This window comes from Podarcis tiliguerta, assembly GCF_965153285.1.
Source record: "Podarcis tiliguerta genome assembly, chromosome: 16".
NCBI lineage: Eukaryota > Metazoa > Chordata > Lepidosauria > Squamata > Lacertidae > Podarcis > Podarcis tiliguerta.
This window is the reverse complement of record NC_139549.1, coordinates 481758-498658: the sequence shown is the minus strand read 5'-3', so window position 1 is coordinate 498658 and position 16901 is coordinate 481758. Positions and strand designations below refer to the sequence as shown.

The following is a 16901-nucleotide window of genomic DNA, read 5'->3' as shown; positions in this document are numbered from 1 at the left end:
TCTGGCCCCGCCCAGCACTGGCATGCGGCCCCTGGGTCATCTCCCAGGCGGAAATGTGGCCCTTGTGCCAGGAGAGGCCCCCCCCCCCAATAATACATGGGGAAAATGGATAGAGAGAGAGTTTTCTTTCCCTCTCTCGTAAGACTAGAATGCACAGTGAAGCTGAAGGCTGGAAGATCTGGAACAGGGAAAAGGAAGGACTTACAGTGCAGCAGAGAGTTAGTCTGTGGAACTCCCTGCCACTGGAGGCAGCGACGGCCACCCATCTGGATGGCTTTAAAAGAGGATTCAACAAATTCGTGGAGAAGAGAGCCAGGGATGGCTGCCAGCCATGACAGCTGCGCTCCGTCTCCACAGTCCTAGACGGTGATGCTTCTGAATGCCAGGAAGGGAGGGGGCTCTTGTACTCAGACCCTGGTTGTGCACTGAGAGAACTGGATGCTATATAATAATAATAATAATAATAATAATAATAATAATAATAATATTTATTTATTTATTTATTTATTTATTTCCCACCCATCTGACTGGGCTTCCCCAGCCACTCTGGGTGGCTTCCAACAAAATATTAAAAATACAGTAATGCATCAAACATTAAAAGCTTCCCTAAACAGGGCTGCCTTCAGATGTCTTGTAAAAGTCTGGTAATTGTTGTTCTCTTTGACATCTGGTGGGAGGGTGTTCCATAGGGCGGGTGCCACCACCGAGAAGGCCCTCTGCCTGGTTCCCTGTAACTTGGCTTCTCGCAGGGAGGGAACCGCCAGAAGACCCTCAGAGCTGGACCTCAGTGTCCGGGCAGAACGATAGGGATGGAGACGCTCCTTCAGGGATACTGGGCCTTTGAGGCCGTTTAGGGCTTTAAAGACTAGGTGGGTCAATGGCTCTTCTGATGTCCTAATGGAACCTCCAGGTCCAGATGCAGTCTATCTGGGTTCCTAAGTTCTAGGGGGAGTTTTCGCTGCTGTGAGAACAGGACTCTTTTGCTGTTCCTCAATGCTACTTCAGTGGCCGTTGACAAGGCGGCCAGCCAGGCTGCTTCTGTTTTCTGAAAGGTGTAATCGCCCATCTCCGAGAAACAAGCCTCCGTTTCTTCCCAGAGCTGATAAAACCCTCCTGGGGGAGAGGCCGTGTTTCGTGGGAATCTGCCCTGAGCCGACCCATCTCTCCCGCGGCCGGCCAGCTTATCAGGAAGCCCAAGAAGAGGTGACCTGATTGCAGGACCAAGTTTAGCTGCAAAGGAATAAGAGATTAAAAGGGAGAGCCTGGGGTAGTCTTTTCATCCAGCTGTGAGTGGAGGCGCGAACAAGGGCCAGAGGGAATTAAATCTGGGCCCTTTCCAATTAGTATAATGCCAGAAGTTTTGAGCAAGGAGGGAAAATGGGACAATGAGAAAAGTGGGTCAGGATAAGGACCGTTTCCTTCCGGCTGGAAGGCTCCAGCAACTGGGATTCAGGAACCCTGCAGGAGAGCAGAGCCATTGTGGCTATTAGCCCTCAAGAACCTCCTCCATGAATTTGCCTATTCCTCTTTTAAGACCATCTGAGCTAGCTCTGGTTCTCCCAGTAGTGATGCAAGGAAGTGAGAGCTGGACCATCAAGAAGGCTGATCGCCGAAGAATTGACGCTTTTGAATTCTGGTGCTGGAGGAGACTCTGGAGAGTCCCATGGACTGCAAGAAGATCCAACCTCTCCATTCGGAAGGAAATCAGCCCTGAGGGCTCATTGGAAGGACAGATCCTGAAGCTGAGGCTCCAATACTTTGGCCACCTCATGAGAAGAGAAGACTCCCTGGGAAAGACCCTGATGCTGGGAAAGACGGAGGGCCCAAGGGGAAGGGGACGACAGAGGACGAGATGGTGGGACAGTGTTCTTGAAGCTACCAGCATGAGGGAGGCAGTGGAAGGCAGGAGGGCCTGGTGTGCTCTGGTCCAGGGGGTCACGAAGAGGCGGACACAATTAAACGACTCAACAACAACGAGCTGCTGGGCCCCCCTGCCTCATGTGGAAAGGAGTTCCACAGTCTAACTATTTGCTGTGTGAAGAAGGAATTCCTTTGATCTGTCCTGCTAGAGATGCAGAAAAGGACCCCCCCCCCCCAATTTGTGCATGTGGCTACGGGACCGCCTCTCCTGGTATGTCCCATGGAGGACCTTACGGTCTTCAAACAAAAACATATTGGAAATCCTGAGCCACAGGGAGGTTAGGCTGGTCTCAACCAGAGCCAGGGCTTTTTCGGCCGTGGCCCCGATCTGGTGGAACGCTCTGTCCCAAGAGACTAGGGCTCTGCGGGACTTGACATCTTTCCGCAGGGCCTGCAAGACAGAGCTCTTCCACCAGGCCTTTGGCCAAGGTGCAGTCTGACCCCCTCCTTCGGTAATCCTCACAGAACTCTAGCCCAATGGTTGCCATTAATTTGATTTGTACTGATTTTACAATGAATTGATTTTAGAATGCTGTATTATTTGACTGCTGTTAGCCGCTCTGAGCCCGGCTTCGGCTGGGGAGGGCGGGATATAAATAAAATACAGTGGTACCTCGAGTTAAGTACTTAATTCATTCCGGAGGTCTGTACTTAACCTGAAACTGTTCTTAACCTGAAGCACCACTTTAGCTAATGGGGCCTCCTGCTGCCGCTGCGCCGCTGGAGCATGATTTCAACCTGAAGCAAAGTTCTTAACCTGAAGCACTATTTCTGGGTTAGCAGAGTCTGTAACCTGAAGCGTATGTAACCTGAAGCGTATGTAACCCGAGGTACCACTGTATTATTATTATTATTATTATTATTATTATTATTTGGCTACTGTCCCCTCCCGCATCGCAGCCGTGTTCTGCAGGGACCCCCAGGGAAGGAGAATGCCCCCCCCCCCCCCGTGTCCGACAACCCAGCTTCCCTTTCCCCCTCCCCCCTCCTCTCCCTCCAGCCAGAAATCTTCTTCTCCTCAGGTGAGAACACTGATCCCCTTCCCACAAAGCAGCCTTTGTCCTTCTGGGGATTAGCCCGGCCGGCCTTCCTCCAGCCCTTGGCCTCCTTTCCCCAGCCCAGGTATCAAAATCTGCATCTGGGTTATAAAAAAAAGCACTTTGCCGCTGCTTTGGAGTGTGCCGGCAGCCCCTGCGGAGCGGTCCCTCTGAGGTGGGGAGCTGCAGGGCTCTGTCAGCAGCAGGAGGAAGGAGACTGGTTTGGGGGGACTGGGAATCCCAGAATTGTAGAATGGAAGGGACCCCCAAAGGTCATCTGGCACAACCCCCTGCAACAGTGGAAGGAGGCGCGCAGAGGCTGGCGCTCAGCGGGAGCTTAGGCTTGGGGCTGCGTCCTTTACAATCGGCCCTGGGCTGGAATGCAGGTGTCTGGGGTGCAGGAGTGTTGCCTAGTGGGTAGAGCATCTGTTTTGCATGGAGGAGGACCCAGGTTCAATCCTGGGGAAGCCTCTGCCTGAAACCATTGAGAGGCGCTGCCAGTCAGTGTAGAGGGCGGTGTGACTATTTAAACCGGTGCTTCACTCCGAAGCCTGAGGACTGGAATCTTGCTTTTTCTGTAGCTCCTTAGAAAAGCCCCTGCATTGCAGGAAGATGGTCCCAGGGGGAAATTTTTTAAAAAAGAAAGAAGTGGTGACAGGGCCGGATTAACATATAAGCCCCACTCTCTTGGAAAGCCCCCCAAAAATTAAAGGGGAAAAAACCCCTGGATGTACATTTACAAAATATGCTAAAAAAACAAATAAAATAAAACCTACATAGAGCAACAGTATTTTGTGTTGTGTAGGCTCCTATGATGTAAGTCATGGGCCCCCAAACTTTTTAAGTTAGAACTTAATAATTAATATTATTAATATTAATATTAATTATTAATATACTTCTTAATTGTATTTCACTATTAATATACTTCTCCTTAACTGTATTTCAGTTCAACAATTACTTTGATAAAATACACATTTTGTTATGTGCAAATGGCTTTAAATACCCATTAGGTCCATCAATTACCATGTTCAACACGAATATGCGACAATTTGTTGTTGACAAAGGACAGCTGGACATATAAAAGGCCCCATGACCTTCAGGAGCTGAGGGTCTCATCAAACCTGAATCCGGCTCTGGGTGGTGATGTGGTGGGATATCCTTCTATTCTGGAAACAGGATTTGGGGCGCCCAGGGCTTCCAAATCCAGGAGTGGGGGTCCACTGGAGACCTTTGGAGGGCCGCCTGAGATGTGCAAAAGAGGCAGCCTCCCTCTTCCAGCTGGTCAGGAGGGAGTCTGGCCGGCCGGTCCACCCAGGAGGAAAGATGAGGAAACTGCCTTAGGGGGCAGGATTCACAGGGGCAGCAGACCCAGCCTCCTAGGAACGCATCGCCTGCTGTGGCTGCTGCTGGTGGTCTCCTTAGAGGCCGGACCTGCCTCTTCCTTGGCAGCCCCCACCCCTTGCCTCCTTCACAGCGGCCTCTTGTTGAGTCCTTTAGTCGTGTCCGCCTCTTCATGACCCCCTGGACCAGAGCACGCCAGGCCCTCCTGTCTTCCACTGCCTCCCTCATGCTGGTAGCTTTGAGAACACTGTCCCACCATCTCGTCCTCTGTCGTCCCCTTCTCCTTGCGCCCTCCATCTTCCCCAACATCAGGGTCTTTTCCAGGGAGTCTTCTCTTCTCATGAGGTGGCCAAAGTCTTGGAGCCTCAGCTTCAGGATCTGTCCCTCCAGTGAGCACTCAGGGCTGATTTCCTTCACAATGGAGAGGTTTGATCTTCTTGCAGCCCATGGGACTCTCAAGAGTCTCCTCCAGCACCTGAATTCAAAAGCATCCATTCTTTGGCGACCAGCCTTCTTGATGGTCCAGCTTTCACTAGGCCAGTGTTTCTCCACCTGTGGGTCCCCAGATGTTGTTGGACTACAACTCCCATCATTCCCAGCCAGCATGACCAGAGGTCAGGGGTGATGGGAGTTGTAGTCCAACATCATCTGGGGACCCACAGGTGGAGAACCGCTGGCCTAGGCAAAGAGGAGGAGCCGGTGGTACGTCCTCCCCGGGGAGGAAATGGCAGGAGATGCCCTTTGGGGTCTGCACTCACCGGAGGAAGAGGCAATGTTTTGGGGTTCCCCTCAGACGCCAAAGTGTCTTGGGGGCCCCCAGATGCTGGAGCTGAGCAGGTGGGCTGAGAACAGCATTTGCAAATGTGTCCCTTGACCACAGCAGTCAACATTTCCCCCCTTTTTAAGGGAAATTCCCTTATTCCGAATAGGATTCCTCGCAAGAAAAGGGAAAAGTTGACAGCTATGCCCTTGACCAGCTGGGTGTCTGTTTCTCCTCTAAACTGGCACTCTTTCCTCTTTGCCAAGGTGGCGGCTCCTTGAGTCGCCCGATGGCCACATCCTTAGGGGCTCCTTCCAAATCTCATCAGCTGTGATCCCTGCATTACAGCGGGTTGGGCTAGATGACCACTGGGTGTCCTTCCAGCTCTACAAGCCTATGAGTTTCACCCTGGATTGTGGAGCCCCGAATCTTCTTTCCAAAGGGGAAGGGTGCCCTACCCTCAAAACTGCTTTGAAAAGAAAATCCAATTTTGTATCTGCATGTGCTGACTCTGCTTAGCTCTTAGAGACAGCATCCTGTCCATCACTTGTACTGTCAAAATTCAACAATGAAAATTAAAATAAAATCCCAGTTTTGCACCAGAGTGCTGTGTATTCACAGCTTGTTGAAGCTGCCTGTTCCTTCGAAGCTTTGTGCTTTCTCTGCACAACCCACCCTCCGTATACTCCATTGCAAAGCCCATGTGCCCAGCACCCAGATTCTTTCTGCTTGTAGGTTTTGGCTGCTGCAACCCTGAACCACTCCAATTAATACTGATTCAATCAGGACACACCCAAAGTCCACTCCTTTGCAGCTCCCAACCTCCAAACCAGAAGTGACAAAGAAGAGTCAATTGGTTAATTTCGCTTTCGCTCCGTTTCACATGTTTCCAGTCCAAAATTCACATCTCCACATTTCCAAATGAGTTCCCCCCCCCCAAAAAAAAAGGTCGTTGTGAAAATGAATCAGGATTTTAGTGCTAAATTCTCCAAATCAACACATATTTTGTATGCAATATTGCCTAATAAGACACATTTTTTCCATGACAGGCAATGCATGTTTGCGCGCTGTCCTCACTAATATACACACAGTTTGCACATTTCCGGAGAGGTTTAAGGCTCAGTCCCTTTTCCCAGGGAGCTCTGGGGTCTCCTAACAACTCTCAGCACCCTTAACAAACTACAATTCCCAGGATGCTTTGCGGGAAGCTATGACTGCCTAAAGTGGTGTGATAAAGCTTTAAAGGGATGTTGTAAATGTGGCCTGATGTACCAGACCGTCCACAAATCGTTCCTCTTAATCAGTCACTCTGCAATGCCTACCCAACGTTAACACACCATTGCCATCTGAAGGGTCTTCCCTGTCCTATAGCGAAACATCACCAGGATGAAATAAACAAACTCTGCACAGGAACATCACAAGAGCCTGCCGGGTCAGCTGCCAAAAGGGGCCCATCCTGTCCAGCCTCCTGTTCTCACCGCAGCCGACCAGGTGCCTTTTTTGGAAAGCCCACACTCAGGATTCGAACCCAAGGGCAAATCTCCCCTCCTGCCGTTTCCAACAATGGGGAGATGGCTGGGAGCCACAGAGCGCAGTCTCCTCCTCCATGAATTTGCCCAATCCTCTTAAAAGCCATCCAAATTGGTGGCCCTTCCTGCAGGAAGGAGTTCCCACAGTGCTGTGTGAACCCATAGCATCATAAAACTGTAGAGTTGGAAGTCCTTTTTTTATATACAGTACATCTGCCATGTGAAAAGTCACATTATTCATAGCTGTCAAGCGTCCCTTATTTGGTGGGACAGTCCCTTATCCCAGCGCCATGTCCCGCTGCTGTCCCTTATTGATGATGTCCCTTAAATAAGCTCCTGAAGGTAATGGGGCCCTTTCTATGTCCAGCTGTGCTTTGTCAACAAGAAATTGTTGCTGTTTTTTTGTGTTGAATATATGCTATATGGTAATTTATTTAGGTATCTAAAGCCATTTGCACAAAACAAAATATGTATTTTATAAAAGTAATTGTGGATCCCTTATTTTGGCTGCTGATCCCTTATTTTCGAGGCTGCCGGTCCCTTATTTTCAAATCTGTAAGTTGACAGCTGTGACATTATTTCAGTCGGAAGTTATGACAGGGCTATTTTTCTAGAAAAAGAGGGGCCAGAGCTCAGCCTGAACTTCTCCCTTGCTCTCTTCAAATGGCCACGGCTCCCACCTGAGAGGGGAAGGCCCTGGATACACACCAATCAGAAACCCAGCATGGCATCTGACCCAAAATCTGTTCAGGCCCAAAGCAGTATTGAAAGTGGGATCGTGGGCAACTTCCCTGATCCCAACATGAGCACAAATAATTATGAAGGCCCAATAAAAAAGACACCTGGAGGGGCCCCTCCAGGGCAAGGTACTTTGTGCATGCTCAGAGGTACTTTTGTCCGTTATTTTCAACCCATCAGTTAATTACAGTCAACATACCAAAAATTAAAAAGTTATTATAACTGGAAGGTTGCAGAGTTTGGGACTGTAGGACTTACTCCTGCAGGGTTTCCCATAATAGGCATCTGGCTGGCCGCTGTGAGAAGAGGACGCTGCTCTCTATGGACCATTGGCCCAGCAGGCTTTTCTGAGGGGCCTATGGAACCTCCAGCTCCAGAGGCAGTCTATCGAGGTCCGTTGGGGCCTTTGGTCACTGTGATGACAGAGTGGTGGACTTCATGGGCTATTGGCCGGATTCAGCAGGCTCATGTCCTGAGGGATAGCTCAGGCCAGGGCTGTCTTAAGCACATGTGGAGCCGGGGTGCAAATAAAAATAATAATCTATTATTTATACCCCGCCCATCTGGCTGGGCTACCACAGCTACTCTGGGCGGCTTCCAACTAAATATTAAAATACAGTAATGCATCAAACAGTAAAAGCTTCCCTGAACAGGGATGTCTTCATATGTCTTCTAAAAGTCTGGTAGTTGTTCTTCTTTGACATCTGGTGGGAGGGCATTCCACAGGGCAGGCGCCACCACCAAGAAGGCCCTCTGCCTGATTCCCTGTAACTTCACTTCTTGCAGGGAGGGAACCACCAGAAGGTCCTCAGAGCTGGACCTCAGTGTGTGGCTGAGTGATGGGGGTGGAGACGCTCCTTCAGGGATACTGGGCCTTTGAGGCCATTTAGGGCTTTCAAGGTCAGCAACAACACTTTGAATTGTGCTTGGAAATGTACTGGGAGCCAATGTAGGTCTTTCCAGACCGCTGCTATGTGGTCTCGGCGGCCATTCCAAGTCCCCAGTCTAGCTGCCACATTCTGGATTAGTTGTAGTTTCCGAGTCACCTTCGAAGGTAGCCCCACGTAGAGCGCATTGCAGTAGTCCAAGTGGGAGATAACTCAGTCCCAGGTGCACAGGAGGGCAGAGCTGGCCGGCCGCCTCAGCATCTCGCTGGCTCAGTCGCCCCCAAACCCATGGCACACAGCCGCCCACAGCAGAAGAGCCCACCATGGTGCTTTGACCGACTGGCGGACTTTTCCCCGGACTCAACTTTCGGGCCCCACACTCTCGGCTTGGCGCCCCTGAGAGCCCGGCGGCCAGGTGCCCTGCACCCCTAGTGCCTCTGGCTAAGACGGCCCTGGCTCAGTCAGTCAATCAATCTCAGAGTTGTGGGTTCGAGCCCCACGTTGGGTGAAAGATGCCTGCAGTGCAGGGGGCTGGGCTAGAAGACCTTCATGTTCCCTTCCCACTCTACAATTCCATGATTCTCTGATTCTTAACGCATCCCTGGGCTAATTTCTCTTCCAGGACTGAGTCCCAGCTCAGATTAAGACTTACCACCTCAGCCAGCCCTGAGCCCAGGGCACTTTTCCACCCACAGAGGAAAAGCTACCATGCCAGGGTCTCATAAATACAATTGGGTACTTCCATTTTCAGAATTCCCTCTTCTGGCCCCAAAGGGAGGCAGGTGCCAAATACACATATTTCCTCCCCCCCCCCCTTTTGGAACTCTTAAAAATCTCCTCCTTAAAAAACATTTGCTTGGAGATGGTCCCAGGCACGAGGCTACACGGAACGAGATCTCCTGCCCGCCTGCTGCCAAGGCAGATGGTCAACTCAGGTTTCGGATAAGAGATAGAAGAGGAGGTGGCCGGGGGGGGGGGAGCAGTCCCATGGCCAGAAGGCTGGCATCGCCCCCTCAACCCCCCTCCTGAGAAAGGGCTCAAAGTCTCAGCCTCTTGGAGGATGCGCCGGCAAACTGAAAGTTAGATAAAAGACAAACCAGTTTGGGAGCAGCGGCAGCTGCGCTAGTGAGGCTGGAGCGGAGGGTTCGAGTCAGGGGTGTAGACAGTCCTGAGTTAGAAAGACCAGTGGCCTAACTGGGAAAGCCAGCCCTTCCTTCATGATCAGGAGGACTATAAACTTGCCTCCGTTTAAGGGCTCAGTGGGAGAGCACCGACATTGCAAGCAGAAGGTCTCAGATTCAATGCCCAACATCTAAGAGTGGTTGTTGTTGTTGTTTAGTCGTGTCGGCCTCTTCGCAACCCCCTGGACCAGAGCACACCAGGCCCTCCTGTCTTCCACTGCCTCCCTCATGCTGGTAGCGTCGAGAACACTGTCCCACCATCTCGTCCTCTGTCATCCCCTTCTCCTTGCGCCCTCCATCTTTCCCAACATCAGGGTCTTTTCCAGGGAGTCTTCTCTTCTCATGAGGTGGCCAAAGTATTGGAGCCTCAGCTTCAGGATCTGTCCTTCCAGTGAGCACTCAGGGCTGATTTCCTTCAGAATGGAGAGGTTTGATCTTCTTGCAGTCCATGGGGCTCTCAAGAGTCTCCTCCAGCACTAGTAGTAATCATCATCATCATCATCATCATCACCATCCTCCTCCACCCGTCTGGCCGGCTTCCAACACATATCAAAACCTATTCCCAGGTAGAGCTGGGAATATCCCGTTTCTGAAACCCTGGAGAGCTACTGCCAGTCAGTGCATGCTAGCTGGGTTCCTGGCCAGCCTGAAGCCACTTCCCTTGCCCCCCTTTCGCTCCTCTGGCCCATGAGCTCCCCCTCCTCTCAGCCCTTATTTACTCTCCTGGCTCTTTCACAGCAGAATGGCCTCCCTGGGAAGACTCTCCTTCCTGGGAGATTTTTAAGCAGCGGTTGGGTGACCATCTTCCTGCATTGCAGGGGGTTGGACTGGATGACCCTCGGGGTCCCTTCCAGCTCTACAATTCTGGGAGCTGATGGCCTTGGCCTCCTTCCAGTCCAACTTTGGACTTTGGTGTGCTGAGCCCAGGGGTGACCCGAGAAACACAATCCAGGTCTGGTCCAGAATCTGAAGGTTCTGCTGGGAGTCCGTCCGACTGGGCCAAGGCAGGATGCCAGGCAGGTAACCAGACAAGGTCAGGTACAGGATCTCAGGCAGGATCTGGTTTACAGCAACGTTGCTCCCGCAACCTGGGGTGGCGTCTGGCAGCCTTTTATCTCTGTCAGGGTAACCACCGGTCCTGATCCCCTGGCGACTCGCCTCCCTGTCTCGCCCGAAGGTGAGTACCTTCTCTCAGACCTCAGTCTCTGCCGCTTGGGAGACGTCGGTGGGTGACTAGACCCAGAGGCCGCCTCAGCCTCTCCTGACCCAACCGGTAGTGGAGCAGCTGTAAGTGATGGCCCAGCTGGAGGCAAGGAGGTCATCCCCGCATCTGGAGCCAGGGCAGGCTCAGGCCCCTGACTCGGCCCAGCTGGTGTTTGTTGCAGGGGAACCTGTGCAGACTGGGACTCTTCAGGATCAGGCCCCAGATGTGGTTCAGATGTCGCCTGAGGCAAAGGAACTGGTGTGGACTGAGACTCCTCTGGTTCCGAGTCCGAGTTCCAGGCCATCAGATTTGGGGAGGAAGGGAGAGGATGGTGACCTCAACATCTTTCCAGCCAAGGTGAAGACATCTCCTTGGAGGATTTCCAAAGCTGACGGCGAAGGACTTTGGCGCCGGGGTCCTGAATTCCCCCTCGGGGTTCTTGCCTGCCAGTTCAATGCCCTTCTTGGAAGGTGGGGCTGGGAGCCGGAGGGCCAGCCTTGAAAGGAAACAGAGGCTCCCCCCCCCCCCCCAGGGACACTTTCGGCCCTCCGCCATTTTGGATGACTCAACCCAAGGCCTCAGAAGACCCCACGGCCGTCGCCAAGGGGGACAATGGAAGCCGGCGCTCGGAAACGCGCCCCACACCTCTGTTTGGGCTCTGAGGACTGTGACCATCCCTTGGACCCATCGCAGCTTCCCCTTCATCCCCGACAAAGGGGGATTTATCCTTGGTGCGCCCCCCGGGGAGCTTGGCAGCGCCGCCAACCCAGCCAAGAGGAAACCTTTCGTGCCAGGGAACCTGGAACATCGAGGCTCGGCTCTTTTTTACAGAGGGAGGTGGGCCGGCTCCTCAGGATGAGGGGGCAGGGGATTTTTTTTATTGGTAGGGGGTGAAGGAGCAGCAATGCAACCCCCCCAACCTCTTTTTCCCCAGAGAAAGCGCCACGCAGAGGTCTGGCCACTGGGGAGCAGCCATCGAAGCGCTGGGTTTCCAGGGGATGCTTCCAAACAGTTGAGATGCCAGGATGAAAAGGGCCTTTCTTGTTTTCCGAGTTAGGGGGGGGGGTGTTTTCTGTTTGCAGGGAATGAGGTTAAAGGGGGGGCGAGAGAGATGCTGGGGGGTGAGCGGAGTGACTCAGTCGGAAACACACAGGGGTTTGTCTCTCGGCTGCTTTCATTTCCCCCTTTTATTTATGAAGCCGCGCGCTAAACCCAAGAGGAGGAGGAGGAGGAGGAGGCGAGGCAGCGATCACAGGATGCCCAGCGTCAGGGCCGGCACCACCAGCGGGACTCGGGGCCTGTGAGGTGGCAGAGCCAGGCTCGCCATGGCTTCTCCCTCGCCTCCTGACTCGCCTTTTGGCCAGCAGTCAAGGCTTGCTCCCCTCCCCCCTGAAATGCAGAATGTGTCAGAGGCCGGAGAGGAAAGGAAGGAAACAGACAGAAAGGGAGAGGGAGATAAATATCTGTCTGTTCAGAATCTAGACTCAGGGACTCAAAATCTGTAGAGTCAGAAGGGGCCCCCAAAGGTCCTCTAGTCCAACCCCCTGCAGTGCAGAAATCTCAATTCCACTTTCATGGGGGGGGGGTCTTCTTTTTCTTCTTTGTTTAACTGCATTATTATTAAAGGTAAAGGTAAAGGGACCCCTGACCATTAGGTCCAGTTGAGACCAACCATTGGCCGAGGGAGCCAGCGTACAGCTTCCGGGTCATGTGGCCAGCAGGACTAAGCCGCTTCTGGTGAACCAGAGCAGCGCATGGAAACGCCATTTACCTTCCCGCTGGAGCGGTACCTATTTATCTACTTGCACTTTGAGGTGCTTTCAAACTGCTAGGTTGGCAGGAGCAGGGACCGAGCAACAGGAGCTCACTCCGTCACGGGGATTTGAACCGCCAACCTTCTGATTGGCAAGTCCTAGGCTCTGTGGTTTAACCCACAATGCCAGCCATGTCCTGCATTATTATTATTATTATTATTATTATTATTATTATTATTATTATTATTATCATTATTATCATTATGCATTTCTATCCCACCTTTCCCTCCACGGAACTCAAGGGGGAAACATGGTTTGCCGCATCTTCATTTAACCCCCACAACATCCCTGCGAGGCGGGTTAGACCGAGAGACTGGCCCAAGCTCTCCTGAATGAGCTTCATGACTGAGCTGGGATTCAAACCCTAGTCTCCCAAGGTCCTATTCAGACACTCTAACCGCTAGGTAACACTGCCATCCCTCAGGAGGAGCCCAGGGTGGCAAGGCAAAGCAAAGGCATTCTCAGACAAATCAAAACATTCCGGAAACAAAGGGAATGGCGGCATCTAATTTCACCGTCATGGTGGAAAACATTCTTCCATCCGATGAACGTGGGTTTGCCAGGAACATGCAAAGTGCCTCCTGGATCAGGCCAGAGCCGCCTCTTCCCACAGTGGCCAAAGGCCCCTAGGAGCCTAGGAATCCAGATGGACTGCCTCTGGCCCTGGAGGCTCCAAAAGGACAGCCCGGCTGCGGGATCAGGCCAAAGTGAGCCCCCCTGGCCCCGCCTCCTCTTCTAACAGGGGCCATCAGCAACGTCCAGGCAACATGATGACCATATACATATGTAATAAACAATCTTTATAGAATTCCTTCAAACCATAAAAAGTACAGAATGAAATCTTGAGTCTCAAAGTCTCTGACAGTCTTTAAATGAAGTGAGGTGCTTCATTCGAAATAAGATGGGGTATGTACTCTTTTTCATTACTGTTTGTATTATAGTTTATAATTTTTGTATTGTGAGATGTGCCTGCAGGTCATCGTCTGTAAAAAAAATATTTTCAGTTTATGAAGCAATTCTATATCCTCCCACCAGGCTGACGAAGAATTCTACGAAACAGCCATCAATATCCGGAATCTCCGTTCAGTGTTTGTGTATTTGCTGAATACACAAAGCTTCCCAGCTTTTCTTTCATCGTAGAAAGTTTGGCACCTCACTTCGTTTAAAGATTTTCAGAGACTTTGAGACCAAAGATTTCATTTTGTACTTGTTATGGTTTGGAGGAATTCTATAAAGATTGTCTATTACGTATGTACATGGTCATCGTTTTGCCTGGACATTGCTGACGTTCTCTTTGCAACACAGGGGTTGGCTTGGTTACCAAATGCCCTAAAAGGGAAATTCATGAGCAGGACTCGAACACAAGATCCACCTCTCCCCTCCTGTGGTTTTCAGCACCTGGTATTCAGAAGCACGGCTGCCTCTGACCAGGGAGGGAATGCAGAGCAAAGCCATCGTGGCTATTAGCCCTCAATAGCCCTCCGTGTGAATTTGTCTCATCCTCTTTTAAAGCCATCCAGGTTGGTGGCCATTGCTGCCTCCAGTGGCAGGGAGTTCCACAGGAAGGAGGGCTTTCATTTACTGTCCTGAATATTCCAGCATTTAGCTTCATGGCGCACCCAGGAGTCCTAGTGCTACAAGGGAAAGACTTTTCCCTGTCCAGCTTCAAAGAGTGGGGCGCTTGGATGCCGGGGGGGGGAGCAGAGAGGGGGCTCAGCCAGGCTGAGAAACTTCTCCCCCCCCCCAAAAAAAAATGCTGGTTTTGGTGCTCTGTGAGCAGGAGCTGTCAAGACGCTGTTCCAGCTGCAGGGGCTGATCCTGACAGCCTCCAATGGAGCCATCTCAGCCGGGTGTGCAAAATTGAATGTGAGGCGGATGTTATGAAAGGGGCGCTGAGTCTGGCAGAACGAGAGGCCGGCGGGGCAGAGAGAGACAGAAAGAGAAGGAGAGATGGGGATGTTGTCTCCTCCGAAAGGGAGGGTGCAGGATCAGGCCAAGGGACAGATGTCACTCTGCATCAGATAGGACCGGGGCTGACTTCACAGATGTTTGTGCTTTTGTCAAGACGTGGCCCCAGGCTGCTTCAGGAGAAGCAGCATAGAATCATAGAAGTGTGGAGGGACCCCGGGGTCATCTAGTCCAACCCCCGAAATGCTTTGCCAGCATCAGCGGGAGTTAAACTGTGGAACTCTCTCCCTCAGGAAGCATGGAGGGCAACCAACTTGCACGGCTTTAAACTGGGCAAACTGGTTATGAGGCCCACAGCCCAGCGGGGGGGAAGATTCCCAGTGGCTCTCGTGGCTCAAACAATCAAAATCGGGGGGGGGGGCATTTTTGCTTTGATCAAACAAAAGAAGCAGGCAGACAATAGTTCCTGTTTGGAGAACGTTCCCCTGAAGCCGTTCTCTTCAGAATGAGTCAGCCTCTTGCCTTCTCATTCAAGTTGGCCCTTCATCCTCCAGCACGATGAGGACTAGCACCTTTATTTTCAAGGGGAGCTCTGCAGTGCAGAAGCAGAGCGCCTGCTTTGCCTGCAGAAGGTCCCAGGTTCCATCCTGGAGAGGGCTGGGGAAGGACTCCTCTTCTGAAATGCCGGAGTGTGGCTGCCGGTCTGTGTAGACAAAGCAGTATAAACTGTTGTTGTTGTTGTTTAGTCGTGTTCGCCTCTTCGTGACCCCCTGGACCAGAGCACGCCAGGCCCTCCTGTCTTCCACTGCCTCCCTCATGCTGGTAGCTTCGAGAACACTGTCCCACCATCTCGTCCTCTGTCGTCCCCTTCTCCTTGTGCCCTCCATCTTTCCCAACATCAGGGTCTTTTCCAAGGAGTCTTCTCTTCTCGTGAGGTGGCCAAAGGATTGGAGCCTCAGCTTCACGTTATGTCCTTCCAGTGAGCACTCAGGGCTGATTTCCTTCAGAATGGAGAGGTTGGATCTTCTCACAGTCCATGGGACTCTCAAGAGTCTCCTCCAGCACCACAATTCAAAAGCATCCATTCTTCAGAGATCAGCCTTCTTTATGGTCCAGCTCTCACTTCCATACATCACTACATTTTAAACTGTATTCTAACTTATATTTTAATCAACAGTTTTTTGTGTTTTTTTAGAATGTTTTTACTGTATTTATATTCAGTGTTAGCCAACCTGTGCCCAGTCTTGGCCGGGGAGGGCGGGGTATAAATAAATAAATTATAATTATAATTATAATTATTATTAGCAGCCAGGGGGGCTCCAGCCCACCAGAGTTTGCACAGCATCACTTCGAGAAAACGTTGCAGCGTATGGGAAGGGGGGGGCGGCTTTTGGAAAGATGTCTGCAGCCGGAACCCAGAAAGAGCATCGCCACCAGCCTTTTGCTCGCGGTTTCATTCGGTTACATAAGAGCAAGTGGAAAATAGGCAGCCACCGAGTACCCAGTTTTATGGCGCCACCTGCTGGCGCAAAGGGGAGAGGCTGCAGTTTGTTATGGGTGCTGAGAGCTGTTAGGATTCCCTGTGAGGTCTGTGATTCCTGAGAAGAGAGACGGGTGGTTGGGCCATTCTGGGAATTGTGTCTCTGGGGGGAGGAAGAGAGGATATCCCCCAACGGCTCTCAGCACCCTTAAGAAACTATAACTCCCAGGATGCTGTGGGGGAAGACATGCGTCTTTAAAGTGGTCGGGGGGGGGGCTGCTTTAAATGTAGGCCCTGTATGCATTTAAGGTCATATCAACCCAATGAGCACCTCTAAAATAACCGACAGGAAAATGTCACAAGCAGGAAGGGTTAGTAGGGTTAGTTGGGAGCCTTCTCCTCCTCCTCCTCCTCTGCAAATTTGTCAAATCCTCTTTTTAAACCACCTACTCTGCCATAGGACTGACAAAACACACTGAAAATGTGATTCATTCCTTCTTCGCTTGACTCCCCTATGGGGAACAGTATCTTCAGGCAATGCAGAGCTAAACTTTGGAACTTCTTGCCACCGGAGGCAGTGACGGCCACCAACCTAGATGGCTTTAAGAGAGGAGGAGACACACTCCCAAAGCCAGGGGGTCTATGTTTCCCTTCCATAGTTGGAGGCGGCAATGGTTCCCAGTGGCTGAAAACCACAGGAGGGAAGAGGGCTCTCGTCTGTAAATCATGTTTGTGAGTTTCCCATAATAGACATCTGAATGGCCACTGTAAGAACTGGTGACTGGGAGCGGCTGCTGAGACCACATAACACCTGTCTTGAAAGACTTACATTGGCTCCCAGTACGTTTCCAAGCACAATTCAAAGTGTTGGTGCTGACCTTGAAAGCCCTAAATGGCCTCGGTCCTGTATATCTGAAGGAGCGTCTCCACCCCCATCGTTCTGCCCGGACACTGAGGTCCAGATCCAAGGGCCTTCTGGCGGTTCCCTCCCTGAGAAGAGTGAGGTTACAGGGAACCAGGAAGAGGGCCTTCTCGGTGGTGGCGCCTGCCCTGTGGAACGCCCTCCCGTCAGATCTCAAAGAGAACAACAACTACCAGACTT

At 51.6% G+C, this 16901-nt stretch overlaps 2 protein-coding genes and 1 long non-coding RNA gene across 4 annotated transcripts in view; 2 read left to right on the top strand and 1 right to left on the bottom strand.

Moving 5' to 3' along the window:
- The window catches only part of LOC310666276, a 119437-nt gene that overhangs the window by 58496 nt on the left and 44040 nt on the right, over nucleotides 1-16901 (top strand). The gene's annotated exons all lie outside the window — the stretch shown is intronic.
- LOC310666072 (uncharacterized protein) overlaps nucleotides 1-16901 on the bottom strand; it is a 1539811-nt gene that overhangs the window by 1510780 nt on the left and 12130 nt on the right. The window lies entirely within an intron of this gene.
- The window catches only part of KCNJ10 (potassium inwardly rectifying channel subfamily J member 10), a 31833-nt gene that overhangs the window by 8536 nt on the left and 6396 nt on the right, over nucleotides 1-16901 (top strand). The window lies entirely within an intron of this gene.